Below are 17,943 nucleotides of genomic sequence, written 5' to 3' on the forward strand. Positions count from 1 at the left end.
AATACAAACTTTACTCTAAATTAAATAAATTATACATCTTTGCCCTTCTTCGTTCAAAGGAAGGAGGGTCAACTTGTATCTATTCAGCCGAAATACAAAGCTGGGCGACAGTCATAGCTATAAAAATCAAATGTCTGTGTTTATACAGGTGAGTAATCTTAACAAGTTCGGGCCCCATACCCAAAAGCATAATTGCAGATGTTATAACAATCGGAATCCCAATAATTCTCGACCAAAATTGCTCTATACTAACAATATAATTTGTCTAATGCCCACAATTAAAGAAAGTATGCAAAATATCTGCATTATCCCCCCCATACTGAAAACATTTACCATCTTGTCCTGTCCCCCAATTAAGCATGCGTGCCGGCGTATAGTACAAATTAACAAACGTTTTAAAACATTGCACTTTTAAGTTGGCGGAGAGCAAGGCTTCCCTGGATCTTATGATAACATCTTTTAAGAACATATCTACTCCCAAAATCGTAGACCATTTGACATTATGTTTATCTAAATCATCCTTTCTATGCAACAATAATAACTTTTTCAGAGTAATAAAATCTCGAACTTGAAGAAACTTTAATAAATGAGATTTAGATAGATTATGCGGTCTTGACAGCTCTTCAAAAGACATAAGGGAACCACCAGTGTCAAAAGAAATTCCCCACTTGAGCAACACCTTTTGCCCTCCAACCCAGAGCAACACTATCCCAAAAAATAGGGAGAAGAAGCCTTACGGCATTGGTAGGGGTGTACAGAGACAACTTCTCAACTAGACATAACTTACGTATTCTTTTCCATACATTAAAAGTGGATATCAAAACCTTAAACCTTATCGATTTAAAACAACTGCCATCTATTTCTTTGAATAAACATTGTCGTGCCTCTGGTCCCAACAGAATCTGAAAAATTGAGGGGGCCTATACTGCATTGCCTATATCTTCACCAGTCAATAAGAGCCGCATCTTTAACAAAAATCATGCATAAAAATAAAAAGCAAAATCCGGGATAGCTAATCCCCCACGTTCAATTGGTAGAAACACATCTCATAGCCCGTCTAGATTTGCCTGGTGCCCACAGAAACTTAGAACAGATAGACTGCAAATGTTTAAGTTGGGACACTGTGATTTCTAGCGGTACAGCTCTAAACACATATAAAACCTTCGGCAAAACATTCATCTTGATAATATTACTTCTACCAATCAATGTGAGGTGAAGTTGTGTCCACGTATCTAGTGATTCCTGAATGTTGCCTAGTAACATAGTCCAATTAGCATCAACTAATTCATGCAAAGACTATCTAATTTTGATGCCCAGGTAAGTTACTTCTTTTACGACTCGAGCATCATCCAGAGTCACATTTTCAGTGATTAAAACCTGCGTTTTAGTAACATTTAATTTATAGTCAGATACCTGAGCAAATGTTACAGCTAGCCGCTGAATCTCTTGGAGTTCTGAATAAGGATCCGTAGGATCAGTAGTGGTTACTGCAATGTCGTCTGCATATGCATACACAGATAAGAGATATTATGCACTCTGAAGGGCTTAATCAAGGAGTTGTTGCCTAACTGTTCAATGACTGGCTTTATGTATAATGCAAAAAGCAGTGGTGAACAAGGGCAACCTTGTCTTGTGCCCCTGGTGATATTCACTGTCTCTGATAATAGGCCCATTGAGGCGATCTTAGCGACCGGTGAAGTGTACAGAACCTGTAGGGCAGTGACGAGCCGTTTACCAAAAACCAAACGAAACATCAATTCCCACAGGTACGCCTACTCCACACAGCCGAACGCCTTTTCTGCGTCCAATAAAATAAAGCCTTATTCCCGCTTTTCCGTCTGAGCAACATCGAAAAGCGTCACCACCTTATTAACATGCATAACTGTGCTACGCTTAGGAATAAAGCTGTGTTGAGTCTGCGAAACTAAGGAACTAATGATTTTAGACAAGCGGGTGGCCATAATATTTGAATACATTTTACCATTGCAGTTCAATAATGAAATCGGCCTATAGGACCCCACCAATTCCGGGTCTTTACCCTTTTTACTAAAAATCACAATTGTCGTTTCTGCCCAAGATTTAGGGGCAAGTCCCTCCTGTGCAGCCCTGAATGTGCTCGGCATGTCTTCTTTTATTAAGCTAAAAAAAAGCTTCTAAACCTCAGCCGGAAGTTTGTCGGGTCCAGCAGCCTTCCCTAAAGCTAATCCATTGACCGCTGCTTCTAGCTCTTCCATCATAATTGGACCATCCAACATTGCTATCTCGCTAGAATCTAACTGTGCTTTAACCCCATCTAAAAAATTATAGATATTCATACCATGCGTAGCCTGTTGAGTATAGAACTCTGAATAAAACTGATGGAAACTTGATAGTATCCCTTTGGGATTCTGACAAACTGTCCCTGCATTATTTTTCAGAGCACTAAAACGGCTCATGGATTCTTTCATACATAGCCGCAGTGCCAAAAAACGGCCCACAGCTTCCCTAAATTCATGGATTTGCTTATTGTGAGCCAGATATTTTCTGGTATTTTCCATGTACCATACTCCTTGGATTTTAGCCCCTGCTTGCTCAGTGGCCTCTTCTAACTCTTTAATATTACCCACCTGTGACAGAGCTCCCTGGATTAGTTTGCCCTCAGCGTCTCTAAGCAGCGAATACAGCTCCTGCATCTCCATTTTTCTCTTCCGATTCTTCTGAAAGACAAAACTTAAAACCTCACCTCTGAAACATGCCTTAAACGAGTCCCATACTATTGCATGGAGGGCAGAATGTTTATTGAAAGAAAAAAACACATTGATCCACCTGGACATATGAGGTTTAAAATCTTCATTCAAGCAAAGTTTCCGGTCAAATGAAAATGTTTTTAAAGGTAGATAATGAGCAGAAGCAGTAACTACAGGTATAATTGGAGAGTGATCAGACGCAATCCCCGGCAAAATTTGAATTGAGGCCCCATCCAATGACAGAGCAGATAAAAAAAAATAATCTAAACGTGCAAACTTTTTATGAGGAAAAAAACACTATCTTTATTTTCTCCTTGAGTTACTGTGATTTTTTTACCCCACCTTGGTGACCCTCCCCTCCCCCCTCATCCCCCTGTAACAAGGCTTTAGGACTCATGGTCCTGTAGATGCAGGCGTTCGTACACCCCCTTGCCATTACTCACAACTCTGCCCATGCTCAAATAAGTCAGAACACAACCGGAAATCCTACATACCTACACAAAAATATGTCGCCAAACAAAATGATCTACTACAACATTATTGATTTATATAAACCCAGCATTCACTAGATTAAATTCAAAAACTCTTTAGCAGAGCCTTCACTAGAAAAAAAATGAATGCGATCTTTGAGGATCACTTTTAACTTAGCCGAGTTCAGCAAATATGCTTGTGCTCCTTTGGCCAGAATTCGGGCAATCAATTCCCGCAGCTGCCATCGGAGCTCAACCGTATATCGGCAGAAGTCTGACTGCTCAAAAAACTCAAAATCCCCCCTGGGTCTTTTTTTATTAGGACGTGCTAGGCGAAATACATCTTCTCATGCCAACAAGCTATTAAATGAAATTAAAAAAGCTCTAGGTTTTTCATCTATCTTCTCAATACCAGTACGAACACGCCTATTAAAAGGAAAACGGTGAGCTCTTTCAATTTCTCGATCCCAGTCCCATTTAGACAACTGCTGAAAGGCCTTTTTAAATAGTTCCACAATGTAGCGCCATGGATCCTGTCTTTCCTTACCCTCAGGAATCTGGAGCACTCTCAAATTGTTCCTACACGCACGGTTTTCTGTATCTGCCATCTTCCAATGCGTATCATCCCTAACTGATTGAATAGCAGCAGTTAAAGTCTTTTGTTGAGCCAGTTCGTCCTCCAAATTGGAAATCTGTGCTTCAGCTTCATTAAACTGAGAGACAAAATCCGCATGCAATATCGATATCCTTCGCACTGAGTTTTGCAATTTTATACATATTTTTTGCACTCTCTGGCTCTCTTATCGTGTTTCGGCACGATGAGACATAATTGACTGGTATATTAGTGAGAGCGATATCTCTTCTTCTCCAAGATGGAGTGATTGCTCGGAGACAGGATGTTATTTTGCCCTGCCACCATTTCAGAGTCAACTCTAACTTTTTACGAACAGTGAGAGACCTCCTTTCATTAAGTTCCCTGACTCCTCGAGAAACAAACTGCTATGCTCATTGCCATCGTTGGCGCTCATCTGCGCTGTATACTGAAGTGCTAGATCCTAACAGGATGATGTTCATCGATCAAACAATGAATAAAAGTCACCTGACTCAGCATCAGGCATATGTATTTGATCCTTGCCTAATAAGTGGGCGGACCCATTGAAGTATTTATTGCCCCCAGAAGCCCCCACATCCATGCTGCCCTGAGTCGTCATATCACTGACATTCTCCCCCACAATAATATCTCTGGCAGGTACTGGGGCAGCAACAGTGATAGAATAGGACTCTGAATTGGATTTTCCATTTTCCTCCCCAGTCACAGCAGTGGGGTCTAGAACGTCACTCTGCGCAATAACCTCAATGTCCTCATTACTAAGAACAGGATCATTCGTGTCATTCGGGTGAGCACAGTCGGAGCCCCCGTTTGTGGAGGGAGCAGGTTGTTTCCCCTTGTGCTTTTCTTTAATTGCAGAAAAGATTGCCGGAATCTTTTTCCTCTCCAAGCCCTCCTTGCATCTAACCACAGCAGAATCCGCCACAGTGTCAGTGCCAGCACCTTTTACCGGCTTAACAGTGTCTGGTAACATAGCCTCTCTCACCTCTACACCGGCGGCGCTCCCGTCCATGTTCACCATGTCTTGACAGCGGGGTCTGCCTCGCGTTCCTTTCGGGGGCATAGTAGACAAAATTCAACCGCGTTCCGCCCTTCGACGCTCCCAGGAGCGGGAGCAACACAATGATCCCAGTGAGCTGCCCCACACTGACACCGCCCACAAGCTGCGCTGAAAGCAGCTCCGACCCGCCACGTCGAGCCTCCAGCCACAACAAACAGAGCTGAAACCAAGACACTACAAGGTGAGAGTCCGGGAGAGTCTTCCCAATTTTAGCGAGAGCTGCAACATTGTAGCGGCGTCTACTCGAACAGTGAGTACAGGCAAGCACGATCAGCCTACGTGCCCGCTACGATGGGCGCCATCTTGCCTTTAGAGCACACTACAAAAAGGCTAGCATTAATAGACAACTCTTAGCCTATCCACCTCATTATATGACCGGATGTAAATCAGTCAGATGGAGGGGCGCTGGGTTCCAACCATACTCAGAGGCCCATCTGCCTGATAATCTACAGCTCAATAACAGGCAATGGAAACCCCTGAGATCTGCTGAGATATTCCTCTGTTGAATTTTATTTTATCCTGGACTTACCACTGAGCATGTAGTGTATTTTCCATCATTTCCAAAATGCAAAATACATTTTCTGATGTTTTTCTTGACGAGAACCATGGCTGAAATCTCGCAGCCTGTTATTAGACCATAAGCTTGTGAAATGTTCTGTGACCTTTAGCAGTGTATCTCTAAAGCATAGACAGCACAGATTGCTGCATTTTCTCAAAGCTGAATCACCAGGCTATTGTCTGGGAAAAAAGCAACCTGAAAATTTAAAAAGTTCAAATTGTGGCATCATCTTCTAAGTATCTATCCTCTGAAGCAGTCTCAGAGCCTTTGGAACACCCTCAAAGAGGCCATCTGCCCCTGCACTGGAGGAACAATTTTTGGTAATTCTGTAGTTATTACATTCACTACAAAAACCTCACCATTAAAAAAGAGGATAAAGAGTAGTCTCCATCTCCTATGGCTGTGCCGCATGCTGTCTATATTGAGATCATAGATGAGAACACAGTTGAAGAATGGTTTGTTGACAAAGACTCCATCTAAGTTTGAGACTGAAACCAATCCTGCTGCAGATAAAGACCTCCTCGTTAATAGCAAGTCTGCCTCAAAACACCTATAGGTGAAGGCCCTACATATCTGTCATTGTCCACAAACACCATCGTCAAAGAGGACAGTGTGGCCAAAGCCAACTGCAATTGCAAACACTATTGATGAAGGTACTATTGCAGATGACTCGTAACTACATCATTGCCATTGATGACCATTTCAGTGGTTACAACAACAACTATGAAAGCATTAATAACTATTGTCGCAAGTACCTAGGTGACTACTATTACAACAGTTTTCCCACAAACACGTATAAGCTCTCTGCTGCCATCCCTAACACTGGTAAACAAAACAGTTGATGGACCGAATGTGGATCAATGTCACACATTCACCCCAGTCCAAAGATCTGGGCCCAAATCCATCGTTTTTTTGCACTCCACACCACCCCGGGTTAGACAATGGCGATATGCAAATCAGCTCTGACCCTGTGCCCCATGGGAACAGTCCAGTCCGAACTACAAAAGCCATGTCCTTCCCAGAACGGAATCAAGCATCCGAGGACCGGACCGGTTTCGAGGTAACACCTCTCATCAGCCCGGCTAGCTTGACTCCAGTGGTGTGGAGTGCCTGGGACCCACGTCTGAGCATCCCCAGCGCACTTATGGCGGAATTTGCAAACAAAACAGGTGATGGACCGAATGTGGATCAATGTCACACATTCACCCCAGTCCAAAGATCTGGGCCCAAATCCATCGTTTTTTTGCACTCCACACCACCCCGGGTTAGACAATGGCGATATGCAAATCAGCTCTGACCCTGTGCCCCATGGGAACAGTCCAGTCCGAACTACAAAAGCCATGTCCTTCCCAGAACGGAATCAAGCATCCGAGGACCGGACCGGTTTCGAGGTAACACCTCTCAGCCCGGCTAGCTTGACTCCAGTGGTGTGGAGTGCCTGGGACCCACGTCTGAGCATCCCCAGCGCACTTATGGCGGAATTTGCAAACAAAACAGGTGATGGACCGAATGTGGATCAATGTCACACATTCACCCCAGTCCAAAGATCTGGGCCCAAATCCATCGTTTTTTTGCACTCCACACCACCCCGGGTTAGACAATGGCGATATGCAAATCAGCTCTGACCCTGTGCCCCATGGGAACAGTCCAGTCCGAACTACAAAAGCCATGTCCTTCCCAGAACGGAATCAAGCATCCGAGGACCGGACCGGTTTCGAGGTAACACCTCATCAGCCCGGGAAGGACATGGCTTTTGTAGTTCGGACTGGACTGTTCCCATGGGGCACAGGGTCAGAGCTGATTTGCATATCGCCATTGTCTAACCCAGGGTGGTGTGGAGTGCAAAATAACGATGGATTTGGGCCCAGATCTTTGGACTGGGTTGAGTGTGTGACATTGATCCACATTCGGTCCATCACCTGTTGTGTTTGCATATTCCGCCCTAAGTGCGCTGGGGATGCCCAGACGTGGGTCCCAGGCACTCCACACCACTGGAGTCAAGCTAGCCGGGCTGATGAGAGGTGTTACCTCGAAACCGGTCCGGTCCTCGGATGCTTGATTCCGTTCTGGGAAGGACATGGCTTTTGTAGTTCGGACTGGACTGTTCCCATGGGGCACAGGGTCAGAGCTGATTTGCATATCGCCATTGTCTAACCCAGGGTGGTGTGGAGTGCAAAATAACGATGGATTTGGGCCCAGATCTTTGGACTGGGTTGAGTGTGTGACATTGATCCACATTCGGTCCATCACCTGTTGTGTTTGCATATTCCGCCCTAAGTGCGCTGGGGATGCCCAGACGTGGGTCCCAGGCACTCCACACCACTGGAGTCAAGCTAGCCGGGCTGATGAGAGGTGTTACCTCGAGTCCGGTCCTCGGATGCTTGATTCCGTTCTGGGAAGGACATGGCTTTTGTAGTTCGGACTGGACTGTTCCCATGGGGCACAGGGTCAGAGCTGATTTGCATATCGCCATTGTCTAACCCAGGGTGGTGTGGAGTGCAAAATAACGATGGATTTGGGCCCAGATCTTTGGACTGGGTTGAGTGTGTGACATTGATCCACATTCGGTCCATCACCTGTTGTGTTTGCATATTCCGCCCTAAGTGCGCTGGGGATGCATGCCCAGACGTGGGTCCCAGGCACTCCACACCACTGGAGTCAAGCTAGCCGGGCTGATGAGAGGTGTTGCCTCGAAACCGGTCCGGTCCTCGGATGCTTGATTCCGTTCTGGGAAGGACATGGCTTTTGTAGTTCGGACTGGACTGTTCCCATGGGGCACAGGGTCAGAGCTGATTTGCATATCGCCATTGTCTAACCCAGGGTGGTGTGGAGTGCAAAATAACGATGGATTTGGGCCCAGATCTTTGGACTGGGTTGAGTGTGTGACATTGATCCACATTCGGTCCATCACCTGTTGTGTTTGCATATCCCTAACACTGGTGGCACCAGTCAGTTTAACAGCAGAATTGTCAGGCCAGCTTCTAAACGCCTCCTCATTGGAGTCTGATCACAGTAATTGTTTCTCTGAACAAGAGCCTGAAAAGGGAATAAGTGTATGTGAATGTTGACCGCATGCAAGCAGACGAAGATTCCTAGGCTGATGAACTAGATACTTATATTATACAATGTATCACACGAAGTTCAGAAGAGGAAGAAAAACAGGCAGACATATGCAGGCAGCTCCTTGACATTCTGCATCACCGCCTATACAGATGGTACAAGTCTATTTTATTTTTTACATTCAGGTAAAAAGATGTAGCAGGTTGCTTCCACCACTGAAAAAGTCAGCTCAGTGCTTAATTTGTAAAACAATAACTGTTGGTGGCCAGTGTTTTGCTCAGAAGCCTGCATCCAGCACTGCGAACATCGGGGCTGTTGAATATCAAAGTTGCATAGTCTTGATTTTACCTCATGCCTCCTTTATCGACAACCTGACCCTCCCTGATCCTTTATTGCATGTTCACATGTTTTTTCATTCCTGCTTTCTATCTTTTTCACGGTTTTTCATTTTTCTCTTCCTCTTTTTTTGCCCCTTTTATGTTTTTTCTCTCTCTTGCACAGTGGGTCTAAGTTTGATGAGGAAAAACAGGTGCCAGAACTCTAATATGAGTGCCAGTGGCAACATCTGCAACTGCAGGTTCAAATTAAGCACTGAACCAACTCCTTCGCAAACTCGCCCAGCATACCTAGTTCCACAGCCAACGACCCCTTGAGAACTGGATTTGTCACGCTCTAAAAATAAAACTCAAGTGGTGTCTGTCACTCAACCTCATGAGCATACCAAAAACATTTTACAGGACACGTAGTTAAAGGTGGGTTTCAAGCATTTTCAATTTGCTGTGCTGCCTTTTGGACCCACCAGTGCCACTCGAGTGTTTGCAAAAGTGCTAGAGGTGGTTGCTGCCCATCTTTAGAGGTCGGGGGTACTAGTCTTCCCATACCTTGATGACTGATGTTGAAGGCGTGCTTACCATAGTCAGTCGTGGACCTCCTGCAGACGACTGCGAACCTCCTCACATCACTGGGATACTCACTTAGCAAGCAAAAGTAATTCCTAACTCCTCCGCACAAGCTTCCTTTCATCCAAGCCATCCTGGATATGGTGAGCTTTCAGGACTTCCCTTTGGATCCTCAATTCCAGGACATTTGTGCTATGATCCCAATGTTTTAGCCTCTGTCCTGCGTGTCAGTGAGGATGACTCTAAGCTTTTTAGTCCAATGGCATAGTGCATCCTGTTCTTCAACCATGTTATATGGCAAATGAGAGCTCTACAGTGGGATCTGAAGTCTGTTGGCCCGGTACCAGGGGAACCTGTTCGATTCCATCTAGTTTTCGTTTATACTAGAAGAGGTTACAGTAGTGGCTGCTAAACCACTAATAGACTAGCACCAGACCCTCTCCCTACCACACCTAGAGCTGATGGTTGTGACTGATGTTTCAATGCTAGGTTTAGGTGGTCATGTGGGAGAGGTGGAGATAAGATAAAGGACCGGACTCTTTAACAGTTTGCTTGAGTTGGGGGCGATTTGCTTGCCATTGAAGGCCTTCCTGCCTACCATTAAAGGGAGGCTGGTGCAGGTTACCGTGGACAACACTGCTGCCTTGTGGTATTGTAATAGGGAGAGGAGTGGGGGTCCTTTGCAAGAGGGCTCTGCATCTTTGGAGGTGGTCTGGTTGTTAGGTCACCTCCCTGGTCGTGAACCACCTGATTGGGTCATTTAAAGCCAGGGAGGATGAACTCTGCTGGCAACGCCTAGCGGGTCATAAATGGCAGCTGCACCTAGAGGTGGTGCAGGGTGTCTTCCAATAATGGGAAGAACCATGGCTCAATCTCTTTGCCACTGCAGAGAAAGTTCAAAGTCAATACTTTTGTGCACTGAAGTTCCTAAGAAGGCTCTCTCTCTGAGACTCATTCATCCTGAGTAGAACACCAGGTTTTTGTGTGCTTTCTTTCTGCTGTCTCTCCGGCCCAGAGTTCTACAGAAGATCAGAACCACTGGACCCAAGTCATCTTAGTGGCTTCAGCCTGGGCCAGGAGAGTGTGGTATTTAGAGCTTCTTGCTTGAGCATCAGTCTTTCAATCAAGGTGACGCTTTGGGAGGATCTTGCGTGAAGATGTCATCTTGGTAGTAAGGTTCCCTTATACAAAATGTTTCCACTGGATTTAGTTTGTGACTTGGTGCAGTACCTGCCACAGACCTGGTGCAGTACCTGCCACAGACCTGTTTCAAGCCAAACTGTTGAATGTTTTGTTGTTTGTTTTCTCTTTGGCCCAGAAACGATTGATCGTGGGCAATGTTGAATGTTCCTTGTCAGCACTTTTGGCCTTCTTACATTTGTCGGACCAGCTGCCCTCACCAAATGAGATTTCTTACAGGTTTGCACCATATGTTTCTGACAAAACCCTTGGTGATGCTACAGTAGGACTCGTTTGATTCTCACTTTCCAAATGTGTACACCTTTTGAGCCAATGCACAGTTTTCCATTACGCTTAATAGTTTTGAAAGCGGTCTTTCTGGTTGTGATGGCATCAACTTGTCATGTGAGTGAGCTTCAGGCCCTCCCCAATCATGCTGGCTTTTACTACATTTTTTCCAGGCAAACTGATGTTAAAAACCTGAGCAGTATTTCTGCTGAAGGTATTAAAATAGAATAGAATAGAATAGAAAGAGGATTTGTAGAGCGCAGTAGTTACCCTCAGGCGTCCTAGCGCTAACACAATCCGGGAGCAGGAGAGGGGAATGATGAATTAGTCCGGATGTGAGAAGAGTAAGGTCTTTAGGTGTTTACGGAAAGTTAGCAGATTGGATTCTGCCCGAAGGCGGAGGGGGAGGGAGTTCCAGAGCTTCGATGCGTTATACCAGAAGGCTCGGCCTCCCATCTAGCCCTTTTGATCTTGGGAACCATGGCTAAGGAGGTGGTAGATGATCTGAGCTGTCTTGTGGGAAGATAAGGGGTGACGAGGGAGTGATTAATAGGGGGGCCTGTCCTCCAAAAAGCTCGATGGGTGATACATAAGGACTTAAATTCAATTCTCTGCCTAACTGGCAACCAGTGAAGGCCTCTAATACCGGCCTTGGCCTAAGTGCCAAGTGGGATTTGGAGCAATGTACGGGCTGCACAATTCTGGACAGTCTGTAGCATGTTAAGGGTGGACTGGGAGGCGCCCAAATAAAGGGCATTGCCAGAATCCAGTCTGGAAAGAATAAGTCCCTGAATCATTATCTTCTTGGCTTCCAAGGGCAGTACGGGAAGAATCTTGCGTAGAAGCCTGATAAAGCCGAAGCAAGTTGCTGACAACTTGGCAGCTTGGCCATTAAGATTGAGAGCCTGGTCAAGCCAAATACCCAAGCTTTTGATTTTATCCTTTGAAGCAGGGGGCGGGCCAAGTGAGGAAAGCCAGAGTAACTTAATTGCAGAGGGTAAGGGATTTCCTAAGAGCATTAGCTCGGTTTTATCACTATTTAATTTGAGATGAGACATGGTCATCCATCTAGAGGCCTCTTCCAGACAGGTGGTAAGATTGCTGAGGTTGGACTCCAATTGACTAAGGGATACCACTAGCTGGGTGTCGTTTGCATACGTGATGATTTTTACTCCGTAGGGACGAACCACCTCAGCTAGTGGCTCCATGTACACATTAAATAGTGTTGGACTCAAAGACGATACCTGGGGGATGCCGCAGATCAGAGGTTTGCTACGTGACGTAATGCCACCCTCGAACACTTGGAAGGAGCGGTCGAAAAGAAAAGATTCTAGCCAGGATCTGGCCTTTCCCGACACCCCGATGCTCGCTAGCCGAAGAAGTAACTTGCTATTGTTGACCGTGTTGGAGGCGGCACTGAGGTCCGGGAGGATTATGGCTGCTGAACCCCCCCTGGTCCAAGATATTCCGTGCCTCCTCCGTCACTGCCAATAGCGCTGTTTCGGTCCCGTGTTTGGGGCGAAAGCCAGTCTGTGAGTTATTGAGTAAGTGGCTTGATTCGATGTACTCCATTAAAGCGAAGTTAACGTGTTTTTCGAGCAGTTTGCTCACCCAAGGAAGCAGGGAAATTGGGCGATAGTTTTTCGGGTCCGCCTGGTCCAGGTTTGGTTTTTTCAATAGTGCCCTGACCATGGCCCGTTTCCTGAGGAGCGGGACTGTACTGGAGATGAGGGAGGAGTTAACAAGGTTAAGTATAGTAGGAAAAATGCTGTCACTCACCATTTTTAAGGTCCACGGGGGGGCTGGATCGATGAGAGAGCCAGATTTAACCTGTGAGACCAAGGAATTGAGGATATCTGGTGTGGCCAGAGGAAAAAGATGCAAGGAGGGAGAAGCATGGGTCTCGGAAATGGAGGTATGGGTGGAAATGGGGGCTGATAGGGAGAGAGCAGAACCTATGGGAAAGGTAGAGTATATGGATTGTATTTTTTCCGAAAAATAGTCAGCCAGGTCATCACAGCAAACCTGTGCGTTAAGAGGATTGGGAGGCGGTTCTTGTCGTTTTAGAAGAGTCTTAGCAATCCAATAGATTTCTTTCGGTTTCGAAGCTGCCAAGTTAATTTCCTCAGCAAAAAAGGCTGATTGTGCAGCTTTGATCTCCCTTTTGTAAGACCTGATCATATCTCTGTAGATGGCTTTACTAACAAGGGAGAAGTCCAGTCTCCATTTCCTTTCAGGACATCTACACTTGCTTTTCAGTTCCCACAGCTCGGGGGAGTACCAAGTGGCGGTTTTAGAGCTACGTTTCACCTCCATTCTTCTTAGCGGGAGTGTCGAATCTAAGGAATTAATAATCCACAAGTTAAAATCTTCCTTAGCTATGGTGGGATCCGGGTTGATGGGGGGTCTGGTGTTATCCAAGGAAGTTTGCCAGTCAAACACCGAAAGCTTCGACCGCTTTCTCTGGAGAGGTATATCTGCTTGCTGTGCCAAATGGAGATTAGGGATAGTCCACGTAAAGGGGATAAGATGGTGGTCGGACCATGGGATGGGGGATGTCAGATCGACTTCCAACCCTTGGCAGTTACTGAATATGGGGTCAAGAAGGTGACCTTTTATGTGGGTGGGACTTGCTACACGCTTAGAGAGTCGCAAGGCTGCTGAGCTGTCGATAAAATAAAGGGCGGATGGGTTCGAGACCTCGTCCAGATGGATATTAAGATCTCCGAGAATTGTTAAGTTACCGGGCATGGTTGCTAGGCCCGCGACTAATGGGGGGAGATTTTCAACAAAGTCTACTATGGTTCCGGGGGGGGCGATATATAAGAATCCCAGATAGTGATAGTGGGGGAGAACTCTAAGGCGAATGTTAGACTTTCGCAGCTTGGGATGGGGGAGTGAGAGATTAGACGCTGAAACGAGTCTCTGAAGATGATGGCTAATCCCCCTCCTTTCCCTGTTTTGCGGTTCTCGTGAACCACTTGGTACCCTTGTGGGATGGCCTGGACCAAATCCGGTTCAGACTCATCAGTGAGCCAGGTTTCGGTCAAAAACAAGCCATCTGGATCGAGATCCTGAATAAGATGATTAATTTCGAGGGAGTGTATCACTAGTGATCTACAGTTCAAGAGAAGCATATTATATTTAACTAAGGGGGTGTTGCTAGTGAGGGAGGGCTTGAACTGAAAGCCGCACACAGGGCAGATGGTTTGTGGGCCATCAGGACGCCAGAAATGATCACATGAGATGGAGGAGTGACTCCTAAGTGCATACAACTCGCTCGGGACGTAGCTCCTTCTTTCTGGTGCCCGAGATGAAAGGGGTATGGCCCCTAGCTCCGGTCGGCCGCGGACAGGCGCAGACGGGCTTGCCTTTGGCACCCCGGCGGCACGCCCGCTGCGCGGCCTAGACATCAGAGGAATAAATCCCAGGGGAGGGATCAGGGGGCGTGTCTCGCTCTCTCCCCGGTCCGCCCTCCACACAAACAGCCTACAGCTGCGGTGGAACTGGGTCGGAGCTGGAGGCGTGCGGCGTCAGGACTTGGATTCCTGAATAAGAGGTAGGTTCCTTAAAAGCCAATGACAAAGTGCAAAGTGCCAATTTAAAAACGCGAACAGGAAAAGACACACACGCCGACACAGTCTGTGATGTGAGCGCGAGGCTATGAGCCTTATGTACGGTGCAGTGTCAGGGGGCGTGTCTCGCTCTCTCCCCGGTCCGCCCTCCACACAAACAGCCTACAGCTGCGGTGGAACTGGGTCGGAGCGGGAGGCGTGTGGCGTCAGGACTTGGATTCCTGAATAAGAGGTAGGTCCTTTCATGTCAGACATGCTATTACCCTTCAGATATACTTTGCTCTTCCTCACCCCTCGAAAGAGGAAGAGAGACTCTAATTGCTTGGACCCCAAAAAGACCCTTAACTTTTATATCGATCATATTAAGGAGCATCAAGTGAGCAATCAGCTCTTTGTGCGGTTTACTGGAACAGAGAAAGACAAGGCATTGCAGATGCAGCCCGTATCATAATGGATAGCCCACTGAATTGAGATCTCTACATATTGGTTAAGAAGCAGCTTCTAGAAAATGTGAGGGTTCATTCTACTAGAGCCGAGGCTGTACCCATGGTGTTGGCATGCGTAGGGCTTGTCTTGGATGCCTGTCAGGCTCTTATGTGGGCATCATTGCACACATTCACAAAGCATTATTGCCTTGACAGTCCAGTCCTCCTTTATCTTTCTCTTGCAGGTTCCTGCTTTCCTCCTTTGTGACAGTATTGCCAATTTTCTCTTCCTTACGGTCTGTTTTTTTCCTTCTCTTGCTCTCGGTAATGACTGATGAGGAGTAATAAGTGCAGGCCCCAAAAACGAGTACTAGTGGCTCACTGGCTACCACCGGCTCATATTAAGCACTGGGGTTTTTCTGTATTCACATAATGCAGTGTCGAGCATAATGCTGGTCAGCTTATGGGGTTAATAAGATAGTAATGCACCCTATTCATCTTCCTCTTTGATGCCAGTGTTTTTTTTTTTAGAATTGCTAAATTGATTTGCACCAAACTTGAAATAGATATGTAAATAGAAAGCATGCTTTTGCAGATGCAGTAAAAATACTTTAAAAAGTGTTTGAAATATGAGCTTTCGAAAAAGTTGCCTGGTGTGCTTGAAATTGTTAACACTTTGCCACTCCAGTCAATCACATTTGAATGCTTTGACAAACGTAATTATTGTTTTTGTATTTTGAAAATCACAAATATATTTTGGATTGTAACTTCTGCTCTGTGAAAACAAATTTCCACAGGAAAGCCAGAGCATTAAAACAAGTGTCTGCCCCTAGGGCTGTGGTGGTGGGGTTCGGGTAGTGGAGGCTTGAAAAACTCAAGTAACAGACCTGATTGAGATTCCAGAGCACCATGGCCAACGTCGCCGACTGGATGAGAGCCAACTGCCTCCAACTTAACATCGACAAGACAGAAGTTTTTCTTTTTGGAAGAACCCCCTCACCGTGGGATGACTTCTGCTGGTCCTCGGACCCTCGCCCACCCCCACCACCCTCGCACACTCATAATAGTCATCGACAGCGAATTCTCAATGAGACGGCAGATCAACTCAATTGCCTCCACCAGTTTCAACACCCTCCGAATGCTCGGGTAAGTCATCAGATGGATCCCTACTGACACCAGGCGAATCGTCACTCACGCCCACATCATCAGTCGACTAGAATACAGGAACGCCTTCTACGCCGGAACCACCACCAACCTCCTCAATTGCCTCAAAACCATCCAGAATGCAGCTGCAAGAATCATCCTGGACCTGCTCAAAAGGGTATCACATCCCACCTCCTTAGCCTGCACTGGCTCCCCGTCAAGAAGAGATACCACTTCAATCTGCTCACGCACGCCTGCATAGCTCTCCACAACTCCAGACCAGAATACCTGAGCAACCGTCTGACCTTCCACCAGTCCACCAGGAACGTTTGGTCTGCTGCCCTGGCCCTCACCACCATCCCAAGCATCCTTTGCACCTGGACCAGAGGTCACTCCATCCCCCACCTCGCAGTCAAAGCCTGGAACAACCTCCCCATTCACCTCCGAACATAGATATCCCTCGCCGAGTTCAGGAGCGGACTAGAGTCCTGGCTTTTCAAATAGACTCTCATTACGCTACCGCCTGGATACCCCTCTGGTAATTAGTGTACTATATAGAACACTGATTAAGTGAAGGAAAAAACCTTAGAAAACTGCACATGATTTGTGACTTAATGCACTCAAAAGTACATAGAATAGTAGATTTGTCTGCCATTGTGTTAAAAAGAAAATCTCGAATCTGATACGATTCTTAACTTTATCGAGTGGGAGAACCATAGGCCATGTGCTATTGGCGTCTTTATAGAGCCATTGGGGAGGAAGGGGGATGTTACCCCTTTCAATGGGCTGGATGCTTTGCCTGGCCACAATCCAGGCCATACACCCTGGGGCCATGCTGTGCACACCATGTTAAACGTCCATGGGGTGTTTGTTGCAGGTCAGGCTCTGTTTCCACTCCTTGATACTCTGGGGTGAAAGCACAGTATACGTTGGATGCCTGTAGTTAGTTCGGCAACAAGGTTTTCCCACGGGTCAGGTCCTCTGACCAAACCTTGCTGCACACAGCCATATGACATGCTCACCGGGGTTTGTGAATAAAGTGTTTTATTAAAAAAAATTAAATCCACTGAAAAATTACATTTAAAAACTGAATTCTAGTTCAGGGTCAAATGTGTAAAACCACTAAGATTTGCCAGTTATGGTATGCAGCACGCACAACTCGTACCATACCTTAAATTACTTAAATTGTGTCCAAATTAATCAAATATTGAATTTTGAGATATTAGCATTAGAAAAGGTGCTGTTGGGCTTTAAAGGTTTTAACATTTATGAGAAAAGTAATTTGTTGATTTGCTTATAAATTTTGCACTGTTTGATGGAATTTGGCAGTAACTTTGGTTGTGTTACAAATCTGCACAACATCTGGAATAAGCTTGGAAGGATATGTTTTTTAGTGGTATGTTAAGCTTTATGCCAGTGCACTAAAGGGTAGGGAACGAAAGTAGGCCTTCTGAAACATCTGCAATAAAGTTTTTATTAGGTTCCAACTTTGCCACTGTTTGAGTCTACATCTAACGTGGCAGGCACTTAATAAAAGTTACACCAATTACAGGAATGTCATGTTTTATGCAGAACTTATTGGTTAGGGCTCCGGGGTAAAAATAATTGACAGGGATCAAAACAATTTTGATTTACGTTTGATGGATTTGCAAGAAATTTGGGCAAGACTTCATAAGTTTAGACTACTCTTGATATTTTCAAATTTTGGGCAGCTCCACTTAAAAAGAGTGGTCATAAAAGTGTTTATTTGCTAATGGGTTTCTCACTGCATGATGAATATGCACAAAATTGACAGACGTTTGGAAGAAGTGATTGTCTATTGATATGTCAAGTTTGGTACCAGTCCATCAGGGTGGGGGACAATAACATTTTCATTTGCTTATAACTTAAGCACTGTTAGATTAATCTGCATCCGATGTGGCAGGTTGTTAGCAAAGCTACACTGAGTG

General features: G+C 45.8%; 1 protein-coding gene across 4 annotated transcripts in view; it reads left to right on the top strand.

Moving 5' to 3' along the window:
- The window catches only part of RBM27 (RNA binding motif protein 27), a 1,065,407-nt gene that overhangs the window by 773,666 nt on the left and 273,798 nt on the right, over window positions 1-17,943 (top strand). The gene's annotated exons all lie outside the window — the stretch shown is intronic.

The sequence above is a fragment of the Lissotriton vulgaris genome, chromosome 7 (assembly GCF_964263255.1).
Source record: "Lissotriton vulgaris chromosome 7, aLisVul1.2, whole genome shotgun sequence".
Classification (NCBI taxonomy): domain Eukaryota; kingdom Metazoa; phylum Chordata; class Amphibia; order Caudata; family Salamandridae; genus Lissotriton; species Lissotriton vulgaris.